Raw genomic sequence first — 10,204 nt, forward strand, 5'->3', positions numbered from 1 at the left:
CAGTGAGGCCTGGAGAAGCCAAGAATGGGAGGGTCCCTGGGGGTCCCCCGGGCCTCCCTCTCCGGCCCTGAAGCTGTGACCGGCTCACCCTACGTTCCTTGGCACATTCCTCAGCCGCCCCGAGGGGCCGCAGTCTGCTCAGGTGTTTCCCTGTGAGCTTGGGGCCAGAGAAGACGTGAGCGGGCGTGCCTCCCGAGGCCCCACAGACGAGCCCCCAGCCCACCAGCCCGGTGGAAGTTAGCTTTAGGGATTTCCTGTGTTCAGGGTCGCCGAAGGTCAGTGTTGCAGGAGGGAGGGGAGGCGGGAGCAGAGCCGGGGTGGGGGGGGGGGGGAGGGAAGGTATGCAGGGCTGAGGGGGTACAGACGCCACCCAGGCAGACAGACGGACGGTGCAGGCCCGCGGCCAAGGGCTGTTTGCCAACCCCCCCCACAGCCCGTATTAGGTAAACAGAGTCTCCGCCCGGGCCCCAGCGCCATCCCTGCACAGGGCCCCCCATAATCCGGGAGCTGTGGCTGCTGCCCGAGGCTCCGGTCCCCAGGGTCTTCCCAAGGTAGCTCCAATCCCTAGGAAGGTGGCTTCCAAATAATGAAGGAGGAGGAAGGGAAAGGGGAGGAGGGTGAGAAGGAGGGAGGAGGGGATAAGAGGGAGAAAGAGTAGAGGGGAGGGGAGGAGGGAGGAGGGAGAAGGAGAGAGGAAGGAGAGTGAGGAGGGAGAGGGAGAAGGGAGAGGGAGGAGGGAGGGGAGGAGGGAGGGGAGGAGGCAAAGGGAGGAAGGAGAAGGAAGAGGAATGGGGAGAAGGAAGGGGAGGAGGGAGAGGGAGAAGGGGAGGGAGGAGGAAGGGGGAGGAGGGAAAGGGAGGAGGAAGGGGAAGAGGGAGGGGAGGAGGGAGGGGGCAGAGGGAGGAGGGAGAGGGAGAAGGGGGAGGGAGGAGGAAGGGGAGAGGAGGGAGAGGGAGAGGAGAGGGAGGAGGGAGAGGGAGGAGGGAGGGGGCAGAGGGAGGGGATGAGGTAGGAGGCAGAGAGAGGAGGAGGAGGGAGGAGAAAGGGGGAGGAGGGAGGGGAGGAGGGAGGGGAGGAGGGAGGGGAGGAGGGAGGAGGGAGAGAGCGAGGAGAGGGAGGAGGGAGAGAGAGGAGGGAGGGGCAGAGGGAGGAGGGAGAGGGAGGAGGAAGGGGAAGAGGGAGGGGAGGAGGGAGGGGGCAGAGGAAGGAGGGAGAGGGAGAAGGGGGAGGAAGGAGGAAGGGGGGAGGAGGGAGAGGGAGAGGAGAGGGAGGAGGGAGGGGACAGAGGGAGGAGGGAGAGAGAGAGGAGAGGGAGGAGGGAGAGGGAGGAGGGAGGGGGCAGAGGAAGGAGGGAGAGGGAGAAGGGGGAGGGAGGAGGAAGGGGGGAGGAGAGAGAGGGAGAGGAGAGGGAGGAGGGAGGGGACAGAGGGAGGAGGGAGAGGGAGAGGAGAGGGAGGAGGGAGGGGGCAGAGGGAGGAGGGAGAGGGAGGAGGAAGGGGATGAGGGAGGAGACGGAGAAAGGAGGAGGAGGGAGGAGAAAGGTGGAGGAGGGAGGGGAGGAGGGAGGGGAAGAGGAAGGAGGGAGAGGGAGAGGAGAGGGAGGAGGGAGAGGGAGGAGGAAGGGGATGAGGGAGGAGGCGGAGAGAGGAGGAGGAGGGAGGAGAAAGGGGGAGGAGTGAGGGGAGGAGGGAGCGGAAGAGGGAGGAGAGAGAGGGAGAGGAGAGGGAGGAGGGAGAGGGAGGAGGGAGGGGGCAGAGGGAGGAGGGAGAGGGAGAGGAGAGGGAGGAGGGAGAGGGAGGAGGGAGAGGGAGGAGGGAGAGGGAGGAGGAAGGGGATGAGGGAGGAGGCGGAGAGAGGAGGAGGACGGAGGAGAAAGGGGGAGGAGTGAGGGGAGGAGGGAGCGGAAGAGGGAGGAGAGACAGGGAGAGGAGAGGGAGGAGGGAGAGGGAGGAGGGAGGGTGCAGAGGGAGGAGGGAGAGGGAGGAGGAAGGGGAAGAGGGAGGGGAGGAGGGAGGAGGCGGAGAGAGGAGGAGGAGGGAGGAGAAAGGGGGAGGAGGGAGAAAGGAAGAGGGAGAAGGGGGAGCGAGGAGGAAGGGGGACGAGGGAGGAGGACGTAGGGAAGAGTCCCGTTCTGGTGGGTCATGTCCCCACTCCCCCAGCTGAGAGGGTCTGTGTCACAGTGGGATGCTTGGCTAAGATGTCTGAAGTGAAGTCCTGAAAAAAGTTCTCCTTAACCTGCAAATATTCCGTAAAGCACAGCCCCAGATAATCACCAGGACAATCCTCTCAGGGCCCAGGGGCTGAGCTCCAGAGAGGCGAGGACCTGCCCAGGGTCACACGGCCAGGCCTGTGCCCTGCACCTGTCCGGTGTCCCCAGACCTGCTTTCAGCCCGGGGTTCTGCCTCCCGATGAAGTGTGACACTTCGTGGGTTCAAACACAGCAGGCTTTCAGCTGTGCCGTCACAGGCAGGTCTGCTGAGGCCACTCCCTGTCCCTCGGGCCAAGTGGGGCCACCCTAGCGGCACGGCCCCCTCACTGCCACGCGCCCATGGCATTTCATTAGTGCGGGCCATGGGTCCTGGCACTTGCTCTCTGTTCAGGAGGGCTGTGCGTCCACGTGCTCGTGCAGGCCACAGTGCCATCCAGAGAAGGATGCCAGGGTGTACCCTGTCAGGCCAGGGCATGGACGCCCACTGCTGGGCCGGGCTGGCAGGATAGGACACGGCCTTTACCTGTGCTCCCACTTCTGGAAAGGCCGCATGCCCGGGAACTCAGCTAGGTCCCACAGCAAATGGGAGACAGGGGGTCACCTACGTGGCCACAGAGGGCCACCATCAGGTGGTGGTCGGAGCCCGGTGGCCACCCTGGAAGCCAGCAGAAATCACGGTTTTGAAGAATATTTAATAATCGGGAAGGGACTCTTTTCAGGAGTGGAAAGAAACATGAAGTACATACAAGGAGTACTCAAGGGAAACTAGAAAATTCTTTGAGGTGAATGAAAACTAAAACACACACACCAAAACTCGTGGTGAGTGCTACAGCTGTGCGTGGAGAGAGATCCAGAACTTGGAAACTCCTAGTCTGTAAAAAAAAAAAAAAAAAAAAAAAAAAAAAGATCTCAAATCAGTAATTTAATCTTCTATCTTAAGAAACTGGAACCGAAAAAGCAAACTCAACCCAAAACAAGCAGGGAAATAAAATAACAAAAATTAGAGGGGAATAATAACATAGAGATAAGAAAACAGTAGAGAATGTTAACAAAGCCAAAAGTTGAATCTCTGAAAACAGCAACAAAATTGATGAAACTTTAGCTTTACTCATAGAAAGAGAACTCAGACTACTAAAAGCAGAAATGAAAAAAGAGAACATCACCACTAACCTTACAGAAATAAAAAGAATTAAAAGGGAGCACTCTCAACAGTTGTAAGCCAAGAAATTACATCACCTGGAGAGATGGATGAACTCTCAAAACCCTACAAATTATGGAAATTGACTCAAAAAGAAATGACTCCAAGAAAAATGAAGATCCATAATGAGCAGAGAGAATAAATTCATTAAAAAACAAACTTCCTACAGAGACAAGGCCAGCCTTCATGGGTGAATTCTACCAGACATTAAAAAAAAAAAAAAAAAAAATTAACACCATAGCTTCACAAACTCTTGCAAAAAATAGAAGGGAAAGGAATTCATTCTCATGGAATCATTATTTTTATGTACTGACACCAAAACCAAGTGATCACAAGCAAAGAAGACCATGGACAACTACCATTCGTGTATAGACATAAAAGTCTTCAGTCTTCAAGGAATTATTAGCAGACCAAATCCAGCAACACATAAAAAAGTGATGATACTCCATGACCAGCTGGGGTTTATCCCAGGAATGCAAGGTTGGTTTAACATACAAGAAACATATAATAGTGTGTGTGTGTGTGTGTGTGTATAACATTATATATATATGTGTGTGTATAACATTATATATATATATATCATTAAAAGAATAAAGGAAAAAAAAACATGATCACCTCAACTGCAGAAAAAAGCATTTTGACCACAACCCAGCACCATTTCATGATAAAAAAACAAACAAAACAAAACACTCAGCAAAGGAGAAACAGAAGGGACCTTCGTCATTGGATAAAGGGTGTTGACAGAACGACACCATATTTAATAGTGAAAGACTTAACACTTACCCCCCAAGACCAGGATCAATACAACACTGTGTGCTCTTTCCACCTGTACTCAATGCTATACCGGACATTCTGGCGAGTGCAATTAAACACACACACACACACACACACACACACACACAAGGAATAATGCATTGGGTTGAGAAGGAAGAAATAACTACTCCTATCTGAAGGTGATGTGGTCTTGCACGTAAAAAAATCCTATGAAATCCAAACACACACACTCATACACAGCCGAGCTGATAAACGAGTCAGCAAAGTTGCAGAATACAAGATCAATACATAAAGCCAGTTGTCTGCTGATCAGTAAGCCCTAGCAATAAACAATCTAAAAATTAAGAAAACAATTCCGTTTACAATAGCATTGAAAAGAGTAAACTAACTTAGGAATAAGTGTAACCAAAGAATTGTGAGACTTGCATGTTAAAAATCACAAAAATATCACTTAAGAAGTTAAAGACGCAGTATTACGGTGGCAAACCCCAAACTGGTCGGCAGATTCAGTCCCCATCCAAAATCCCAGCTGCCTTTTTTGAGGACATTGACAAAGCTGATCCTAAAATTCAAATCGAAGGACAGTGGACCCAAAATAGCCAAAACAACATTGGCCAGGAAGACCAAAGTTGGAGGGAGGACTCACACTTCCCGACGTCACCCTTCAGTCACAAGGAGGGACAAGTCAGTGGAACAGAACTGAGAGTCCAGAAATAAACCCTTACATTCATGGTTAGTTGATTTTCAAGAAGGGTGTCAAGCCAATTCAATGGGAGAAAAATAGCCTTTCCACGAATGGACAACTGGACGTCCATGGGGGAAAAAAAATTAAAGTAGACCCCTACTTCACACCATGTACAAAAATTAACTCAGAATGGGTTAAAGACCTAAATATAAAAGCTAAAACTATTAACTCTTAGGAGAAAACATGGCCATAAATCTTCACCACTATCCCCTAAAATCATCCTGTTCATACAATTTGGGGCAACTCTGGTGTACTATAATCTCGGGGCACAGGTGAGACAACCAAGGCCCAGAGAGGGGGCAGCCCTGTGTGTAACCTGTGACTTCTTCAAGGAACTGCCTTGGTGTGCACTCTCTCCAAGACAAGGACGGATGGGTGGGTGGATGGATAGACGGATGGACGGATGGATAGATGGATGGACAGATACATGGGTGGACAGATGGATGGATGGGTGGATAGATGGCTGGACAGACGGATGGACGGATGGATAGATGGATGGACAGATACGTGGATGGCTGGACAGATGGATGGATGGATGGGTGGATGGATGGATGAAGAACTTCCAGAGATCTGGCAGCCACAGCCACGGCCCTCCAGCTCTCTAGAAGTTAGGGCTGGCCGGCCCTGAGGACGTCTGGGTGGGTGCTGTTCTGGGGGAGGGGGCAGTGGCAGCTGGCACCACCAGGCTGTGCTGGGGGACAGGGTGGAGGGCTCTGGACCAGCGGAGGATTGGAAGGCAGCCCCGGGGTCAGGCAGAGTTCATGGCGGGTGCCACAGTGCTGAGCTAGGAGACCCCGTGTCTTGGCAGCCGCCTCTCTGGGGGCACAGTTTCCAGTAGGTCTACAGCAGCCTCTTTCTTGCCAAAAATGCAGCTGTAGGGAAAGGCCCAGAGCCTCTGTCTGGGGTCCCCGAGGGCGGGCACCAGGGGCTGTGGCGGGGACGGCTGCCTGCTCTCCCTGGGCAGGTGGGACTGAGCAGGGACCAGGAAGGACCCTGAGGGCAGCTGGACAGAAAGACCAGGGTCCCTGCGCCTGTCCCCAGCTATCCCGAGTGGAAGGCCCCTTCCAAGCACCTAGAGAAGATGCCTCTGTCCCCCGGGGTCCCCTGGAACTGCCACGAGGCCATGCCCACCCAGGCCCATGCACAGCCCAAGAGACCAGCAAGCTTCTCCGGTGCAGCAGGAAAGGCCAGAACGGGCGCCCCGCCATCGCCCTCCGACGGGCACTCCCTGCGAAGGGCACGGCCGGCCCAGAGCCCAGAGCTGGCGATAAGCGCAGGACTGAGCCACTGGCAGAGCTTTGGGGAAACTGTCCAAGGTCGGCCGAGCTCTGGGGTCCTCGTCCCCTGCCAGCCAGGATGAGGGGCACTCTGGGAGGTACTCTTAAGGGCCGCGAGTCCCCCAGGTTAGGTGAGGGGACTCAGCCCATGTTCTGTGGCCAAGGACTGGGGCCGTCCCCCTCGGGGAGGCCGGGAGCCCCTGCCCACACCTGAAGCCTGCCATGGACGCCCCACCCGGGGACCGTCCAGGAGGAGCTCAGAGGGGAAGCAGTATTTCCGTCCGTCTGTCTGTCTGCTGTCCATCAGAACCGCAAAGGGCCTTCTGGGCAGCAAAGCGCCTGGTGGAACCCCCGTGTGGCATGGCTATGCCAGCAAGGGCCACAGGCCGCCAGCTCCAGCCCAGGAGCCAGAAGGGCCGGGCGGGGGTGCCTCAGCCCCCGGGGCTCCAGGCAGGGCCTCACCTGGGCTGCGGGGCGCAGGCCCCAACAGGGACCGCGTCTGCTCCCTGGTCCTCCCAGGAACACTGCCCACTGATCAGCAGGCTGGGGGCCAGATAGCGAATACTCCACATTTTTTGGCGGCTCAAGGGCCCGGTTGGAAACAGTCACTGTTTTATTCTGCAGAAACCACACGCTTTGCGCCCCGTGCCCTGCAGGGAGTGGGGGTGGGTACTGTGGGGCGGCAGGCCAGCTTCTGCACACTGCTGTCACCTCTGAGGCCAGGCTGGGCGCGGGCCCCCAGCCCGGGGGGTGAATCCGAGGGCGCCTCCCTTGGTGCTGCGAGGACCATCTGAGACGGGGGCCCTCAGGGGCACGAGGACGCGGGCTCTGCCTGGTGCCCCAGGGGCCACCAGGCCTCCCATCACGGGCTGCTCAGGAACCTGGAAGGACGGACTCCTTTTCCTGCCTCCGAGAGTCCCCGGCCGGTGAGGAGAGACAGCCTGGGACCCAGAAGCCACGTCAGCTGAGGAAGGTGTGAGCAGCGTGAGGTGGTCCCGCCCGGGAGGGGCAGGCAGAGAACCTTCCAGGCCCTCACACCTGGAGGCCACCTGGCCCAGCCTTCACCTCCTCCACACACTCTGTGCCTGCGGCGTGGGAAGGTGGACGGGTGCGTGCGTTTGTACCCTCCGCCCTCCCTGTGTGAGAAGCCGCCTGGGTGGGTGGAAGGCGGGATGGACAGTCTTGGGGCCTGGGGCCACCCCCCATCATGCTCCCCTGGCCTGAGGGGGCAGCTCCTCCCCTACGCCTCCTTTGTGTTTCGAGGACCCCGGGACTCCACTCCGAGGGGCTGCTGTAGGCCGAGCCCCTTGGGTAGGTCGGGGCGACCAGCAGACGGCCAGCAACGGTTTTTGAGAGCGGGAGGTGACGCGCCGGAGTCATCCAGTGAGGACACCCAGGGTCACACGGCTAGGTCATCCGAGGTCACGTGCGGAGACACCCAAGGTCTCACTACCGGGTGGTCCAGGGCACGGAGGAGCCCCACAGAGCCGCATTCTCAAACCCCACCCTCGGCTGCCCCCAGCCGGTGGACACGAACGGTCCACAGATGGATAGAGCCGGGGAGGTCGGTGGAGAGCAGGGGGCAACGGGTCCCGGCCAGGCAGGGCCCCAGGCCCACCCCTGGGTGCAACCTTCACGTTAAGTGGCACGGAGGTGGGCACACTGGGAGGTCTGAGCCGCAGACGGCCGCGGCACGGAGACCCCAGATCGGCCCCGAAGCCGCGGACACACGGCCCCACTACACTGTGGTTTCCGTGGCCACCCACAGCTGGGCGCCCACTCCTTCCCTGCCAGCACCCCCAGTCGGCCCCCCGCCGGCCTCCTCTCGTGCCAGGAGGGAGCCCGTAGGACCATACGCTCACACGGGCGCCCCCTTTCCCGGGGGAACGGCTCCCAGAGACGTTCGCAAGGCCCCCGGGGTCCCACGGGAAAGAGCAGAGGTGGGTGGTGCCCAGGGCGTCTCCCTGCCTCCAGCCCCGTATCTCTCCTCCAAGGAGCCGCCTGCCCACCAGCCCTCCTCAGGCTCTGCTCTGGGGAGCCCAGGTTAAGGCACCACGGTCTGAGAACACGCGGCCGTCCACCATCCCCCGTGAGCGTGGCCTGCCCGGAAGCCGGGCCCTGGCCCGGGAGTCCCCTCCGTCCTGCCACTCGGTCCCGCGGGCCAGGGCTCCGCTGCCGGGCACCCTGCTCCACCCGAACGGTTAACTGAAATCAACAGTCTTTTCAAAAACTGAAGTGCACGTCGCTGACAAAAACGAACGGTCGTGGCACCGGGGCCAACTGGATTCCTAGTGCATTGCTGCTCAGTGAGCACGGACCCTTCCGGGCCACATGGCACATGCCAAACCCCAGTCTGTGCCTCTACAAAATGGGCCACGCGGCAGGCAGGGCGGACCGAACCCAGAGGGCTTTGGGGGCAGGGCCTGGGGCACCCACCACAACCTTGCCGGGTCCTCATAACCCGGAGCCCCAGGACGAGACCCATCGCGGAGCCACCTGGCGTGCAGCCGGCAGGGGCGGGGCTGGGACAGCAGCGGGCGCCCCAAGGGAACTGCAGCTGGGACCCCAAGTGGACGTGAGCGGGGCGGGGGCCAGCCTCAAATCCCACCTCCGGCTACTGCCTCGGGGGGACGCCTGAGCATCGGAGCCTCTGTCCCCGTCCGTCTACACAAGGACGCCACACGCCGTGGCAGACCACAGAACCTGACACTCACCAGGGACCGGGCCCGGGGACCAGGCGTCTCTGCTCCATCCCGGGTGAATCAAGACAGGTGGAGGACAGCCTAACTGGCCTGGAGCTTCAGCTTGTGGGAGCAGTTGGGACCAAGGGCCGGCCCTTCCCACGGGACGTCGTGAGGGCTGCGGTGACGGGGAGGAGGAGATGAAACTCAGCGCTGCTGGGGGTGGGGGGCGGGCGAAACAGGGGAAGGGGATTCGGAGGCACAAACTCCCAGTTGGGACACAAGCAGGTCGCGGGGGGGGGGGGGGGGGGTGGGAAGGACAAGCGGAGGGAAGAGTCACCGATGTGATGATGTCGTGCGGGGACAGGCGGGGACACGAGTAACGGAGAGAATGGTGCCACCGCTGACGACACCGTGCGCGTCACATCGCCGGCCAACCACACGCACTGCGGTGAAACGCACTCGGGCTGCGCCGGCCGGCGGCACGTGGCAGGAAGGACTCGCCGTGGCGCCAGGTCACAGGTCAGGGCCTTGGGCCCGCCTCCACGGGGCTGGGTTGTGGGTGCGGAGAGGACTATGGGAGGCCTTGTCCAAACCCCTGACCCTCTGGGTCTTCTCCTCTCCTTCCTTCTCCTCTGACCCTGGGCATGTTGCACTCGCTGGGGGTCCGGGCGGCCGCCATCCCCAACCCTGTTCCACAGCACGTGAAGGCCCTCACCCGGGCCCAGTCACAGCCACGGCCACGGCCACGGCCACAGCACTGCAGAGAGGCTCCCCTGGCTCACGTGTCCCAGGGAGGCCGAGGCCAGGCTGCCTGCTGCGCCCCGCCCCCGGAGAACGTGGCCCCCTCTTCCGAGGGCCAAGGGCGTGTCAAGGGCGCAGCGCCCCATCCTTTGTCCTCACCCCCAGAACGCAGTGGTCTGGGCCCGGCCCAGGCAGGAGAGCAGCGTGTGGAACCCCACCACACACGCCAGGAGCACCCACTTCACGGACCAGGGCGGCAAGTGTGGGCGGGGAGTGTGGGCGGCCCAAGCTGGGAGGAGGGGCCCTGGGCAAGGACAGGTGACTGTGGCTCTCCGGGCAGTGCGTCCAGTGGAAGGGAAGCCACCCAAAGCTTTGCTCCGCTGCAGCGTCGGGCCCGGAAGCCGAAAGGACAAGCCAGGGGGCGGGGGCGCCGTGCTTCTGCACAGGGAGGTCCCCACTGGGGTCCCCGTGCACACTGTACAGAACCCTTGCTGTAGGCCAAGCTGCGGTCCGCACGGTGCCGGTGGACACAGAGGCCCGTGGCTCAGGGACACGAGGCTTACGAGACCGCAGAGC

This window comes from Leopardus geoffroyi, chromosome E3 (genome assembly GCF_018350155.1).
Source record: "Leopardus geoffroyi isolate Oge1 chromosome E3, O.geoffroyi_Oge1_pat1.0, whole genome shotgun sequence".
In the NCBI taxonomy this organism is placed as follows: Eukaryota; Metazoa; Chordata; class Mammalia; order Carnivora; family Felidae; genus Leopardus; species Leopardus geoffroyi.